This window comes from Vigna unguiculata, unplaced genomic scaffold (genome assembly GCF_037176805.1).
Source record: "Vigna unguiculata cultivar grain cowpea cultivar isolate G323 ecotype 2 unplaced genomic scaffold, ASM3717680v1 ptg000216l, whole genome shotgun sequence".
NCBI lineage: Eukaryota > Viridiplantae > Streptophyta > Magnoliopsida > Fabales > Fabaceae > Vigna > Vigna unguiculata.
The window spans coordinates 42,501-60,000 of record NW_028196853.1 but is presented as its reverse complement, the minus strand read 5'-3'; positions in this window follow the sequence as shown (position 1 = coordinate 60,000).

Here is a 17,500-nt window from a genome sequence, read left to right as displayed (position 1 = left end):
TATCTTTTATTTCAGTTCTTCGGCAATAGTCAAAAAAACTTTTTGAATTATGGATACAAGAATCCAAATTCAATACGTAATTTTAGTATTCAAAGAAGATTCTTTCAGAATCTTCTTTTTCAATTTTTAAATCCCCTTTTCTTACCGAGTTCCATATTCATGAGATTCATCAATATTTATTTGTTTCGATGTAACAATAAAATTACTAGAAAGATTAATATATCTAGAATATACAATAATATATACGAAGCTATTCGCCCCCCCCCCACATATTTGATAGCTTCTCCTAGAAAAAAACTTGTAATACCTATTCCATTCGTAATTCCATCAATTCTTTTTTTATCAAAAAAAGAATTTAATTTCACTAATCTTCTGATACTAGCAATTAAAGATTTTTCATAAAAAAGATCTATATAACCATGATTATACGACCAATTATATATGATATTTTGAAAATGATCGGCAACATTTTTTTTAAGAAAACTTTTTTCAAATAAATTTAATAAATTCAAATTTTTTAAATAGGAATAAACCGATTTGTAAAAAAAAGACGCTAGAAATATTCCCCAAAAAGTGAAACTCAAAGAAAAAGTTGCGTTTGTGAAAAATTCATAATAATTCATAAAATTTTCTGAATCTTTATGTAAAAGATCTATAAACGGAATTAACAATTTTGATAAAATATCCAAATGTATTCCGTCTTGACTGAAAGAAATTCCTACAGCACCAACGAATAAAGTAAAGAGCGCTAAAATAAGCATAGAAAATCGCATAGTATTGTTAGATTCATTAGGATATAAACAAGCAGTTTTTTTAGTGCCAAAATGCATAATACCAAAAACAAGATGTTTTATATTTTTAATATTTTGATTAACGCGATGTAGATATCTCTTCCGGATAAAAAAAGAAGTTATTTCATTCTTTTTTATTTTTAGTAAAACTAAGAAAAAATTTTCGTTTTTTCTTTTAAGTTTTACTTGTTTCTTCCCCCATAAAGATATTGAATAGAATGAACTATTTTTTTTTCCATTAAAATTCAAAAAATGAACGTTTAAATATCCCTCAAAAACAAGTAAATAAATTCGAAACATATAAAATGCAGTTAATCCTGCTGCAGAACAAGCTATTATTGCAAAAATTGGTGAATACAACCAACTATCATTAAGAATCTCATCCTTAGACCAAAAACAGGCAAAGGGTGGAATACCGCAAAGAGAGAGTGTACCCACTAAAAAAAAAGTTTTTGTAATTGGTACATGTTTTGTTAAACCGCCCATAAAAACCATATTTTGACTTTTAGCTGGAGAATATCCGACAAGAGCTTCCATTGAATGAATAATGGATCCAGATCCTAAAAACAACAATGCTTTTGAATAAGCATGAGTAATCAAATGAAATAAAGCACCTCGATAAGATCCCATACCCAAAGCTAACATCATATAACCCAATTGAGACATTGTAGAATAGGCCAAATTTTTCTTAATATCTTTTTGAGCAATAGCTAAAGTAGCTCCTAATATTACTGTTATTATACCTATAAAAGCTATTGCGTTCATTATTTTGGGTAGCACTATGAAAAGAGGAAAAAGACGAGCCACAAGAAAAATTCCAGCGGCTACCATAGTAGCAGCATGTATAAGGGCAGAAATTGGAGTAGGTCCCTCCATAGCATCGGGTAGCCATACATGAAGAGGAAATTGGGCAGATTTTGCAACTGAGCCACAAAATAGCAAGAGGGCAAACAGAGTAAAAAAAAAAATATTCATTTCATTTTTAGAAATCAAATTATTTATAATTTGAAACAAATGCCGAAATTCCAAACTACCCGTTATCCAATAAAGACCTAAAATTCCCAATAATAAACCAAAATCCCCTACACGATTCGTTACAAATGCTTTTTGACAAGCATTTGCCGCAATAGGGCGGGTGAACCAAAAGCCTATTAATAAATAAGAACACATTCCAATTAATTCCCAAAAAAAATAAATTTGTATCAAATTCGAACTAGTAACTAATCCCAACATTGAAATATTAAAAAGAGTAAGATAAGCAAAAAATCTCAAATATCCTTGATCATGAGACATATAATTATCACTATAAATAAGAACGAGAATGCCAACCGTAGTAATTAATATTGACATAATAGAAGTAAGTGAATCGATCAAGTACCCAAACTCTAAAGAAATATCATTATTTATGGTCCAAGACCATACATATTGAAAAAACAAACTATTCTTGATTTGATGAATAGACAAATCAAGCGAAAAAATCATAACTATAGTTAACAATAAGATACTAGGAAAAGCCCAAATACGGCGAATATTTTTCGTTGCAGTGGGAAAAAGTAGAAGTCCCACTCCTATTAACATCGGAACTGGGAATGGAATAAAAGGTATGATCCATGAATATTGATGTGTATATTCCATACAATAAAGAAAAAAAATTAGGATTCTAATGAATTTGGTTTCTTAGGTTTTTCTTTTATCTTTTTTGTAAAGTAAAGGAATGGTTTCGGTTAATAACAAAGAAAGATAGAATTTAATAAAATAGAATAATCGATTATTCATTATTCTGACTCTTTGGACAATATTTTTTGAACATTGGTTTAGTTCATTAAATTTAACTTAACTAATTAAGTTTTTATTACAATAAGAAATAGCGATTTGGGGAAAACTTTCTAAAAAGTATTATATTCTTATTATAAATATAATAAAAACAAAAATGGAAATTCAAATATATAAAATATATGTCTAATTAGAGATAAACTTAATTTTCATTTACCGCAAAATGTCTTTCACATAAAATTCTATAACAATAAAAAACTATACTAATTCTATGGCAGTTCCAAAAAAGCGCACGTCTATATCAAAAAAACTTATTCGGAACACTTTATGGAAAAAGAAGGGATATTTTACAGCATTAAAAGCTTTTTCATTAGGGCAATCTATTTTTACGGGGAATTCAAAAAGCTTTTTCTGTAACAAATATAAACGTTAGAATAATTTCAATTAACTGGATTCAACGACTCTTTTTTAAATACAAAAATATGAATATAAAATTGATATAGAATATAAGATTCAGTTATGAATTTAGGATATTTACATTCTATATTATGATATTTACATTCTATATTTAATAGATTCTAATAGAATTCTTTAAAATTATTTTATTGAATGTTTAGTAAACAAATATTGTGTTTTAATTGATTCTTTGAATCTCGACAATTGACTAAAATTGGGTTATTATGGTTTCGAGTCAGCCGCTATGGTGAAATTGGTAGACACGCTGCTCTTAGGAAGCAGTGCTAGAGCATCTCGGTTCGAGTCCGAGTAGCGGCATCTTATCTTCTAAAAAAAAGTTCCTATAAAGAATTATTATTTCTATTCCAAGTATTTCTATTTTTTCATTCTATATGGTATTTTCCACTTTAGAGCATATATTAACTCATATATCCTTTTCGGTCGTATCTATTTTAATTTCAATTCATTTGATAACCTTATTATTAGGCAATGAAATCATAGGATTATACAATTTGTTCAAAAAAGGCATGATAATAACCTTTTTTTGTATCACAGGATTGTTAGTTACTCGTTGGATTTTTTCAGGCCATTTACCATTTAGTAATTTATATGAATCATTAATATTTCTTTCATGGACTTTTTCTATCTTTTATATGGTTCTTTGCTTCAAAAAACAAAAAAATGACTATTTCAATACAATAATAACACCAAGTATTCTTTTTACCCAAGGCTTTGCTACTTCGGGTCTTTTAACCGAAATGCATGAATCCTTAAAATTAGTGCCTGCTTTACAGTCCCATTGGTTAATGATGCACGTAAGTATGATGATATTGGGTTATACAACTCTTTTATGTGGATCATTAATATCAGTGGCTATTTTAGTCATTACATTTCAAGAACTCATACAAATTCTTGGTAAAAGCAAGACTTTGTTTTTTTTTAATGAATCCTTTTCTTTTGCTGAAATCAAATATATGAATATGAATGATAAAAAGAATATTTTACAACAAACTCCTTTTCCGTTTTATTCGTCTTATAGAAATTATTATAGATATCAATTTATTCAACAATTGGATCGTTGGGGTTACCGTACTATTAGTCTAGGTTTTATCTTTTTAACAATAGGTAATATATCTGGAGCAGTATGGGCTAATGAGGCATGGGGATCATATTGGAATTGGGATCCAAAGGAAACTTGGGCTTTTATTACTTGGACTATTTTCGCAATTTATTTACATACTAGAAAAAATAAAAAATTGGAATATAGAAATTCTTCAATAGTGGCCTCCATAGGCTTTCTTATAATTTGGATATGTTATTTAGGGATAAATCTTTTAGGAATAGGACTACATAGTTATGGTTCATTTACACCTAATTAATTTAAAAAAATTCACAAATATTGGGAACATTCTATAGAATAAGAAAAAAAACTCCCAATAAAATGATTAAGACCCCATTGAATCAAGTAATGTAATATTGATTCAAGGGGTTCTCACAAACAACAAAAATATTCAATTAGAATTCAATTTCATTTTTATGTAATTAAGAAAATACAAAAAGAAATCCATTTTTTTTTATTGTGCATCGGATTGATTTCTATTTTTTCTTTTTCATTTATTCCCAAAAACTATCTATAAAAAATGAGAGAGAATAGCTTCAACCTTGTCAGCCGAAATTGAAAAAATAAAATCTGGATAAATGCCAATACTTATTACGGGTATAAGGATAGAAATTGAAATAAATAATTCTCGTGGCCCCGAATCAAAAAAATAAGAATTTTGTTTATTAAAAAGCTTGTATCCATAAAACATTTGACGTAAGATAGATAATAAATAAATAGGAGTTAATATCATTCCAATTGCAGTTACAAAAGTTATGAGTATTTTTGTGATGAAAAGATATTTTTGATTGGTAATTATTCCCAATAATACTATAAATTCTGCAACAAAACCGCTCATGCCCGGTAATGCAAGAGAAGCCATCGATAAGGTAGTGAAAATCGTGAATATTTTTGGCATTGGGATAGCCATTCCACCCATTTCGTCGAGATAAAGAAGACGTAGTCTATCATAACTAGTTCCCGCCAAGAAAAAAAGGGCAGCACCAATAAATCCGTGAGAGATTATTTGTAAAATAGCCCCATTCAGCCCTGTCTCGCTTATAGAACCAATTCCTAAAATTAAGAAACCCATATGAGAGACCGAGGAATAAGCTATTCTTTTTTTTACATTGCGTTGACCAAGAGATGTTGAAGCTGCATAGATTATTTGAATGGAACCTAATAACATTAACCAGGGACAAAATATAGAATGAGCGCGAGATAATAATTCCATATTAATTCGAACCAACCCATATGCTCCCATTTTTAATAATATTCCGGCTAAAAGCATACAAGTGCTGTAATGCGCCTCTCCATGGGTATCAGGTAACCATGTATGTAAGGGTATAATTGGTGATTTGACAGCAAAAGCAATAAGAAATCCCATATAGAAGATTATTTCCAGTGCCACGGGATATGATTGATTAGTTAATGATTCAAAATTTAATGTTGGTTCATTAGAACTATAGAAACCCATACCCAGAATTCCCAGTAATAAAAAAACAGAACTTCCCGCAGTGTACAAAATAAACTTTGTAGCTGAATACAAACGTTTTTTTCCACCCCACATAGATAAAAGTAGATAAACGGGAATTAATTCTAATTCCCACATGATGAAAAAAAGTAAAATGTCTTGAGAAGAAAATGTTCCTAGTTGACCACTATACATTGCTAACATTAGAAAATAGAATAATTTAGATTCTCGAGTAACCGGTTGAGCTGATAACGTAGCTAACGTAGTGATAAATCCCGTTAATAAAAGGGGTCCTAGAGAGAGTCCATCTATTCCGAATCTCCAGTAAAAGTCAAAAAAATGGATCCATTTATAATTTTCTGTCAATTGGATTAGTGGATCATCTAATTCGAAATGATAACAAAATACATAGGTTATTAGAAGGAGATCTATGAAACATATACAATAAGTATACCATTTAATTGTCTTATTTCCTTTATGGGGAAATAAGACAATTAAAGAACCTCCGACTATTGGCAAAACTACAACTGTTGTTAACCAAGGAAAATAATTCGTGATAAAAATAAGATATACTTAGACTACAAAAACCCGGGCTCAAAATATTTTTTTATTTTGAGCCCGGGTTTTTGCCAGTAAAAAAAAGTACTTGTATGCGGTTCTTTTTGAAACGTATCAATAAGCTAGACCCATGCTTCGAGTTGTTTCATGCCATAAATAAACTCTAACACTTAAGAAATCCGTCGGACAGGCGGATTCACACCTCTTACAACCAACACAGTCCTCTGTTCTTGGGGCAGAAGCAATTTGTTTAGCTTTACATCCGTCCCAAGGTATCATTTCTAATACATCTGTTGGGCAGGCTCGTACACATTGAGTACATCCTATACATGTATCATAAATCTTTACTGAATGTGACATTGGAACATAATCCTTGAACATCAAAAATTCAACATTTTCAATCTAGTAAATTGGTAAACCAATTATATATATCTATATATGATATATATATATCTATATATATATATCTATATTATATACCAGATGAATCAATGATTTATAAGAATTTTGCTACTAAAAATATATTTATAGATTAATAACTAATAAGAGAATAGAACCAAGATACTTTGATTTCTTATCTTTGTTTTCGCAAACGCAAACATGATTAAAAAGGATATATCATTTCTGCTAATTTGAATGGATTATATAGTACACACTATTCAAAATTAGACTTTTTTTTATGAATAATACTATTTATTCAACAAATTTGATTGATTGATACGGGTTGATTTTCTATTACGATATATTGAGGAAACAATAGCTGGTCCGATAGCTGCTTCAGCGGCTGCAACAGCTATAACAAAAATTGAAAAAATATTTCCTTTTAGTTGCCGCCTATCAAAAAAATCAGAAAAGGTTACGAGATTTATATTAACTGCATTTAGTATAAGTTCAAGACACATAAGGGCTCTAACCATATTTCGGCTCGTGATCAATCCATAGATACCTATAGAAAATAAATAAGCACTCAAAACAAGTGTATGCTCGAATATCATTGACCAACTCCTTTTCAATTTTTATTCATTTCGATATGAATATGAATTCAACGGATTTTATTGCCTAACATAATAAGTCTACAACAAAATCAAGTATTTGCAAAAAGATTTTATACTTTATACATAAATATTCTTTTTCCTTAACATATAATTCAACAAAAAAGAAATGTAATAAATTCTAACAAAATGTAATTTATATTATTTTATTAGTTCGAAAACTTTCTTATTGGCGAGCCACAAAAATTGCACCTATTAAAGCAACTAAAAGAATTATTGAAATTAGTTCAAATGGAAGAAAAAAATCTGTTGATAAATGAATTCCAATTTGTTGACTAGTACTTATCAAATCTTGCTCTAAAATCTGATTGGGTCTTGTCGTCCAAATAATTCCGTGCCATGATGTCTCTAGAATAGTAGTTATTTGTGAAAGAAAGATACTGGTACAAACCATCAAAGTAATTCCATCCCCAACGGTCCAAACACGAAAATTTTGGTAATAGTCCGAACCATTCATAAACATCACAGCAAATATTATTAAAACATTTATAGCGCCCACGTAAATAAGTAGCTGTGAGGCAGCTACGAAATGGGAGTTTGATAAAATATAGAATAAAGATACACAAACAAGAACTAGTCCCAATGAAAAAGCAGAAAAAATCGGATTCGTAAAGAATACTACTCCTAGACTTCCTAATATGAGACCTGATCCAAGAAAGATTAAAATAGAATATGAGACCTGATCCAAGAAAGATTAAAATAAAATCATGTAGCGATTCGGGACAAATCCATTATATGTAAAATAAAAGATAAATAGAAATTTCATGACCTTATTGATATGACACAGGAAAAAACTTGTTAAATACGAAAATTATCTGTGCATAGAAATTCACCAAATCCTAAGATAAGATATGTGAATTGTTATTAGGTACAGTTGTTATAGAATCAATGGAATTTCATTCTTTTCTTTATGCCAAAGAGTCATTTCAAAAAAATAGAATATCTTTTTTTTTTATTCTATATATAGAGAAATCAATTATTTTTGTGAAGAATTTTGAAATCATTTTATTTGAATTGTTCGAATTGTATAATCATCAATTACTGATACTGGTAAACGACCCAAAGCAATTAGATTATAATTCAATTCGTGGCGATCATAAGTTGAAAGTTCATATTCTTCGGTCATTGATAAACTAATTTGTTGGACAATACTCAATACAGTTACCACAAAATATACAGATTCCAAAATCAATACTGTAATTAAGCAACCGTTTTTTTCGAATATCAGTTTCTAGTTTCCAATCAACAATGGGTAGATCTATAGGACAGACACGAACACATACTTCACAAGCAATGCATTTATCAAATTCAAAATGTATTCGCGACCGCGAAAAACGTTCTGATGAGATTATTTTTTCATAAGGATATTGAAATAGTTACGGGTAACCTATTTGCATGAGATAAGGTAATCATGAGACCTTGACCAATATATCTAGCAGCTCGTATTATTTGTTCACTATAATTTATGAATTCAGTTACCATAAGGAACATATCGTGAATAGCTCTGAATATTTTTTTTCTTTCTCTTGTTTAAAACAAGTTCTGAATTTTGAATATAGAAGGTCCACATTTTTTTTACAGTGAAAACAGTTGAGACGACGTTGTTAATAATAGATTACCAGAGAAATGGGTAAAGAAACTTCACCCAAGATTTAATAATTGATCTATTCGTAGCCTAGGCAAAGTCCATCTTGTTGTGATAGAAACGAATATGAATAAATAAGTTTTAACTAGTGTAATAAAGATACCAATTATCGTTACAAAAACTCCGTATGTTTTATTTATTTGAAAAAAATTTAGAAACGAAGATGTACGGAATAGAGAAATTTGAACCACCAAAATAAAGAACTGTTACAAATAAGGAAGAAACGAATAGGTTTAAATAGGAAGCAACATAAAATAAACCAATTTGATACCGGAATATTCGGTTTGATAACCCGCTATTAGTTCTTCTTCCGCTTCTGGTAAATCAAAAGGTAATCTTTCACATTCTGCTAGGGAAGAGATTAGAAAAACGAGGAAACCCATAGGTTGCCGCCACAAATTCCATCCCCCAAAAACCATATTTGGATTGTGCATCAACTATATCAACTGTACTTAAACTGTTAGATAATCCTAGTCGGTGATGACATTACTGTTACCATCTCTATTACAGAACCGTACATGAGATTTTCATCTCATACGGCTCCTTTAAAGCCTTAAAAAAATATAAGAACCCGGCCAATTATTTCTCCCTTGATATATCCCCTAAGATAGATAAGATTCTATTTTCTCGGACGGTTCTGAATTAGACCCATGGAATTCTGTCTGTTCTAAAAAAAATTTTTAAATGAATACACACTTATTTAAAAAATAAAAACATTTGCACATTTATTGAATTTCTTTAGATAAATAAAAAATACAAAAGGTACTTCTGAATTGATCTCATCCTTTAAAAAATTCAAAATTAAATTTGTTGAGTAATAACTTAATTTCATTTTTGCATAAAATACTCTTTTAAAATTATCAAGAACTCCCACATCATTTTCGATTCCGAAAAATAATTAGATGTTCTTTTTTTAAATTATGATTATCTCCATAAATATGGAGTATATAAGACAAAAAAGAAAAAGGAGATCACTTTTACCTCTTATCTTATTCCTTTTTTGTGCAAGCAAAAGGGGACTTCAAAAAATTAAAGGATTATTTCGTTCCTGATAGTTATTTATTCAATCAATGGATGGAAGTATACTCTAGATCGGGAATTGGGGGGAGTACTGCCTTATTTTTTCTACCAACTTCAAGTCCCCATTAGTATTCTTTTTATATTATACATAAATTGGATAATTTAAAAAAGAAATATACGTTACTAATCTTTTGTGTATTTTGGTGTTTCTAGCCATCCATTAATTTTTTTTATTATATTAATGCCTTTTTTTAATTTTGTTAATATATGTATGCTAATTCATACAAATGATATTGAAAATTTGAAAAAGGTTGGTCTTTTGCGTCCGCTTCAAGACAGGATTACTAATCAACAAATCTTGGGAAAAACAACCACTTCTATACATAGAATATAATATATAGAATCTAATTCTAGAATTTCATTGATTTTTTCACCTTATTCTTATACATAGAAAATTAGACTCAATATTTTTACTGCAATTTGAAATCATCATACTTTCTCTATAAGTAATAGAGTATTCTATAAATTATATTCAAAAAAGCTGTTTTATTGCACTCATATAACTATCTGATTCAATTATTCAATCCAAATGCGAAAAGAATATATATATATTCTTTATAGATTCTTTTTGTACTTTAAAATATAAGGAGAGGCTTATAAGAAATAGTATCAAAAAAATTTATGTCTCAACGAAGCACACATAGAGATATCGATAACACACATAGAGTTAATGGTATTTCATAACTAATTGATTGAGCAGCTGCTCGTAGACCACCCAAAAAGGAATATTTATTATTTGACCCATATCCTGACATAAGAAGTCCAATGGGGGCAATACTCGAAATAGCAATCCATAAAAAAACACCAATATTCAGATCAGATAAAACAAAGTTATAGCCAAAAGGAATTACTGAATAGCTTATTATAATGGATATGACTGAGATAGATGGGCCGAAACTAAATAAACGAATATCTCCTCTAGATGGAATAAGATTCTCTTTAAAAAGTAATTTTGTTCCGTCTGCTAGAGCTTGAAGAACTCCAAAAGGACCGGTGTATTCAGGTCCAATACGCTGTTGTATCCCTGCAGATATTTTCTCTTTCTAACCATACAATTGCTAGTACACTTATAGTAATTCCTAATATCAAAATAAAAATAGGCACAAATACCCAAAGAATTCATATATCTCTTTCAAAAATTGCAATCTGAAAAAAAAATGTATATCTTGTATTTCTGTTAAATCAATTATCATTTCAACGATCAACTTCTCCATAATAATATCTATGCTACCTAGTATTGTCATAATATCGGCCAATTTCATTCTTTTAACTAATTGAGGAAGAATTTGCAAATTTATAAAACCGGGCGGATGAATTTTCCATCTCCAAGGAAAACCATTTTGATCCCCTATTAGAAAAATCCCTAATTCTCCCTTGGGGCTTCAACTCTTACATAAAGTTCTTGTATTGGCAATTCAAAACTCGGAGACGATTTTTTACTAATAAATCGATACTCAAACTCATTCCATCTGGCTCTTTTTCTCTATCAAAGCAGCGGATTTCTAAATTTTCATATGGACCCCGCCGGGAAGTCCTTCCAAAGCCTGTTGAATAATTTTTATGGATTCTATCATTTCACCAATTCGAACTAAATAACGAGCTAATGAATCTCCTTCTTTTTGCCATTGAACTTCCCAATGAAATTCTTCGTAACATTCATAATTATCCACTTTACGTAGATCCCATTGTATTCGGAAGCCCGAAGCATCGGTCCTGATAAACCCCAATTAATAACTTCTTTTACATCAACAACACCGACGCCCTCAACCCGTTCTAAAAAATAGGATTTCGCGTAATAAGTTTTTGATATTCAGCATACTTGTTAAAAAATAATCGCAGAAATCATAACATTTATCTATCCAACCATAAGGTAGTATGCATCATTCTCATACCTGTGGCAGCTTCAAATAGATCATATATTAATTCTCTTTCTCTGAAAATATAGAAAAAAGGTGTTTGTGCACCAATATCTGCCATAAAAGGTCCTAGCCATAGTAGGTGAGAAGCTATACGGCTTAACTCCAACATTATTACTCGGATATAGCTGGCTCTTTTAGGTACTTGAATATTTCCCAACTGTTCTGGTCCATTTACAGTTATTGCTTCTGTGAACATTGTAGCTAAATAGTCCCAACGTGTTACATAAGGCAGATATTGTATAATTGTTCGGTTTTCCGCTATTTTTTCCATTCCTCTGTGTAAATAACCCAATATCGGTTCACAATCAATAACATCCTCACCATCTAGAGTAACAATAAGTCTAAGAACACCGTGCATTGATGGGTGGTGAGGCCCCATATTGACTATCATGAAGTCCTTTCTTTTCGTTGAGATATTCATAGGTTTTTGCTCGATTTATTCTTTTATGAATCGCTTAAAAAAAAAGTTCATCCAAATTCAAGATCTAATAAATCGAATAATTGAAAATTACTCTTCAATTTAACGAATTTGTGACTGCCGAATATTAAACTGATTGATTAATTTTTTATACCGTATTCCATCTTTCTTTGACAAATAAGACAGTAATCTTTGCCGTTTTCCCAAAATTTTACGTAAACCTGTTTGGGATGAGTAGTCTTTTCGGTGCAATTCAAAATGTGAAGTAAGTCTTCGTATTCTATTGGTAAATTTGAATATTTGAAATTCAACCAATCCCGGTTTTTTTCCTTTTTTTTCTTGTGAAATAACAGGTATAAATGACTTTTTTACCATAAAAAAATAAAAGTTTTTCCTTCTCCTCGATTTTTATAGATATTTTTATTGATCAGTAATTAGAATGACACTCATTTTTAATTTTTTGATAGAAATCCGAAATCTAATTTTTTTGATAACTGAAATCAATCCAATTGAAATAGAGAATTTAAATAGATATAGTATAAAGGAGACTAGTTTGATATATAAAAAAGAATTGTATACATTACATTAGATAAAAAAAGATAATTTTGTTAATGCTTTTTTTTTATGTATACATCATTGAATTAAAATCAATGCCATACCAAAATACGTGTATTTGTTTAACCTATGTATCTATCTATAGATAGATACATATGCTAAATAGAAAACAAAATTAGATTAACGAATTTTCACACGCGGATACATATGTATCCTTACTATACTGAAACGGCTTCCATTATGGGTATTAAACCAATAACGATTTATACAAGCTAAATCTTCTAATCGATATTTTGGCCAAAGAAAAATTTTGAAATTCATTAGTTTTTTTTTCTCTTTCTCATTTCTTTTTTTAGTCAAAACTTTAAAACAATTTTGGACTTTATTTTCATTATAAAATATTGTGTTTCTATGCATACTATTTATATTATTTGGATCTAAACAAATTCTAATTCTCAACTCTCTACGACGTCTAGCAGATAAAATGTTTTCAGGAACAAGTAAATTAAATTTCTCGTTTTCTTTGTTTTCTGTTATCTTTTGATCTTTTGTTCTTGTAATGTATTTATCAAAAAATTTCTTATTAACATGAATTTTTTCTGAGTATTTTTTATAAATTTTGCGTTTATTCTTATGAATTAATGAAAAACCCATCATTTTATACTTAAAAAATTGTTTATTATTTTTTCTAGACAGGCGAACTGGTTCGATAACAAATAGTTCTTTTTTCCTAAATTTATTATTTTTCTTTTTCCTTAAGCCTGAAAGAGTTAAATTCGTCTGTTTTTGAATCATCATAATATCTAGACCTAGTTCTCCTCTTTGAATAGAGGCTATAGTAATTTTTCTTAAATTTGTCAATCTAATAAGGAGACAATATACTTTTACATTGTTAAATATTTTTTGACCTAAGAAATTTTTCCAGTTTAAATGGAAATTCAAAAAATTTCTTACTAAGAATTGAAGTTCTGCCTCCATATTGTTCTTGGGTTTTTTTTTCGATGTTCTAAAAACATCTATTTTTTTTTTCTTTCTAGTAATATTCTTTTCACTAACATTTTTATTTCCTTTAGAATGTAAAAAAAGAGAATGTAAATAAAGTAATTTTATTGGTATAATTTGCGAGTTACCCCTAAATGTATTATAAAATATCACAAATTTGGAAAAGAACCAAAATTCCGGATTGCATATGGAACGATTTAGTATTTTTCTATTGATTCCCGTCCAATCCAAATATTTTCTATCCGGATTTATAATAATAGTATCTTCTGCTATATAATTCTTGATAAAAATATTACTTATTCTATCAAATAAGTCTTTTTTATATGTATTGTAATTAGAAGAAATCATTGTGTTTTTATTTGATTGAAATAGGGATCTATATCGATAAATATATGAGTCTTTCTTATTTGCATAATTCATAAAATTATAGGATAAAAGATCGTATTTATATTGTTTTCTAATTTTTTTTTTTAATGGGATTCCTTGTTGTTCTTTGTAAAGAATTAATGGGCTTTTTCCATATGAATCCCATTTGGTTAAATTTTTATTTTGAGTTACACCACATTTAGTGATTCTATTTCTCCATTTTTGTGATACTAATTTTGACCAGCTACTGTTAGATAAGTTATATTGATAATAATTATTCTTTAACCAATTTGTCCATTGATTTAGTTCAGAATTGAGCAGGTTATTTTGTTTTCTTTTAGAATGAACTATTCCTTGTGCTCCAAAAAAAGAATCCTTTATTTCATTTTTCAGAAAAAAAAAATTTTTATTATATTGAAAAAGAAGTCTTAACTTATATATGTTTATGTTAATAATTCGGGTTTGTAACAAATTTAAAAATACATATGGTTGTGACAAAAAGGAGACATCAAAATAATTATGTGAATTCGCATTCTTATTCTTATTATTAAAATATTTGTGTAATTTTAAAAGAAAGGGAATTATACTTTGATTTGTTTTATAACTTCTTTCTGTATTTGGTTCATTATCGTAAAGCCATTTATTTAAAAATTTTTTTGTTGATTCAAGAAAAAGTTGTAGCTGGATTTTCGGAATACAAATGATATATAGAAAGATATCTATGTATATTTTTTTCATCAAAAATTGAAAAAAAGAATGTGATTTTTTAGTTAAGCTAATATTTCTTCTTTGGAATATCTGCAAAATTTTTTTTTCGAATTCTATCCTTTTACTATCATAAATTTTTTTCTTCGAATGAATATTTGTCTCGCGAATTCCAAGTCCTCTTTTCTTTTCTTCTTTTTTCATTTTTTCTATTTTTTTAATAACTACTTTTCTCTTAGTATTGAGATCCTTTATAGATTTTTTTTTCAATGAAAAATTTGTCGACTTTATCGATTGAATTGAAATGGTTAGCTTCAGAAATCATTGAATTATTCTTCCAAATTGTTGAATATTTTTTGTTTTCGCTCAATTCATCGAGTTTTGGGGGTTTCCTTTTAATAAAAAAATATTTTAAATTTAAAAATTCTTGTTTTTTTTTCGTGAGGAATACTATACTTTTTCTAATAATTTCAAGAATACTTTGGATGATCCCTTTTGCTTTTTCTATTACGATATTTAGAAACAGTTTGAATTTTTCACTTAAAACTTTTAGAACTAGAAAAGTGAAAAATTCAAATTTTTTCTTTTTTTTTTTTAGTTCTTTTAAAATGGGGTCGAAAAAGGAAAGTGGATTTTTCGTGGAACTAGAAAAAGGCAATTCAACTTCCATCCCCCAAACTGTTAAAAAACAAAAGTTCTTTTTTTTCTTTGAATTTTTTTTGTTTTCATTACATCGTATTTTAGATTTATGCCAAGGTTTTAGACGAAAAGGAAATAATATTTTTATCTGAATCCCATCTGTTAGCCATTTTTGCGGAAACTCTCTTTCGGATAATTGAACGCCGTTATACGTGCATTTAATATATATTTCTCTCTTCCAATCCATATAATCTTCAGACCATTCTGGAATTTGAAAAAATAGTATACGAATTGTATTTTTAATTATTATAAATGAAGGTAATAGAATATATTTCCTAATAAAGCATTGGGTTATTAATAAAACACCTCTTATTACTTGAGCAAATATAATGCTATCCCAGGCTTCTGCTATTTCTATACGTTTTCTTTCTGCATTTTCCTTTTTTGCTTCCTCCTCTTTTTTTTTCGGACTTTTTTTTGTTTTTTCCTCTATAGAACCTAAAATTTGAAATTCTGTCTTTTTACGAATCCAAATATTTAACATAAAAAATCTTTTCATTGATTTTAAACTATGAAAAGAAAAGAATATTGATTTTTCAATTTTATCCAAAAAAAGCGGCGAATGCACCCTTTTTTGAAAAAATTTCCAAGTAACTGTTTTCCGTCTTTGAGCACGGATAGATCCTTTGATTATGTCTCTTCGAAAATCCGATTGTTGGGAATAACGTCTTAAAGCCAATTCGTTTTTTTGTTCATTATTTTCAGTATCTCCACGATCACGATAAGTCTTGTATTTTTTAAAAAATTTATCTTTATTAGTCAAAATGACTACACGTTTGCCTTTTCTAGAACGAATTTGAGAATTATCTGCTTCAATTTTTCCACCTAGTTGTTCTAATTCGTCCATCAATTTGTATGACCACCGAGGTACTTTTTTACAGATTTCGTTTCTTTTAATAGACTTAGTGTTCTTTCGATTTACTTTTCTTTTTTCGTTCAAATCAGTTGTAATTGCATCAAATAATATTTTGATTATTTGTTTTTTTTCTGCGTCATAATTATAATTCATTTTTACTTGTTCAGGTTCTGTAAATAAATAAGGTACGTGCGAATTTAAGCTTGACACTAATGAAAATTGACTGATTAGATTAAAAAGAAATGTAGTTACTAATAATTTTTTATCAAATGTTTTTCTATTTTCCTCTAATTTTGGAGAATTACTATTATTCTTTTTAGAAATCTTATTATAAAGAAAGATATCTTGAATTTTATTTATAAAAATGTTATTTTTTTTGTAAGTTTTTTCATGTTGGATTGAGGTTGAAAAACCGTTTTTTATTTGTCCACGGAAGGGTCCGTTTAACAAAGGATCTTTTCTTTTAGTTAAATATTTTTTTTTAGTTTCATCATCACAAAATCGAATTCTATTTTCGAATATATCGAGAGAAATCAATTTCTTATCTATCAGTTTTGTGCGATTTATAAATTCATTGCTCAATTTGTTTATTTTTTCTTCATTCCTATAGTACGAATCATTATACAAATCATCAGAGGAAATTTTCTTTTTTGTGAAGAAATCTATTTTTGTTTCCATCAGTTTTTCAAAACTTGATAAATTTTGTGGATACGTAAAAGATATTTTTTCTCTTCCATCACGTTGATATGTATGAAAAAAAAATTCTGAAATTTCATTTTTTACCATGTTTTCAAATTCATTATTTTTTATATATCGAAATGGACGCTTCCATCGTTTATAATTGAAAAGAATATTTATAAGAGGTTTTTGTAACATATCTTTATCTTTTTTTTTTCCTTTTTTAGAAATTTCATTGCTTTGTTTACTTTCTAATACTAATAGTTTTTTTATTAAAAAAGGGGAGAGGTGTTCTTCCTAAATAATATAAACAGGTAACAAATAAGAAAAAAGCAAAGATTTTAAACATATAATTTCTAAATTCTGACAGAATG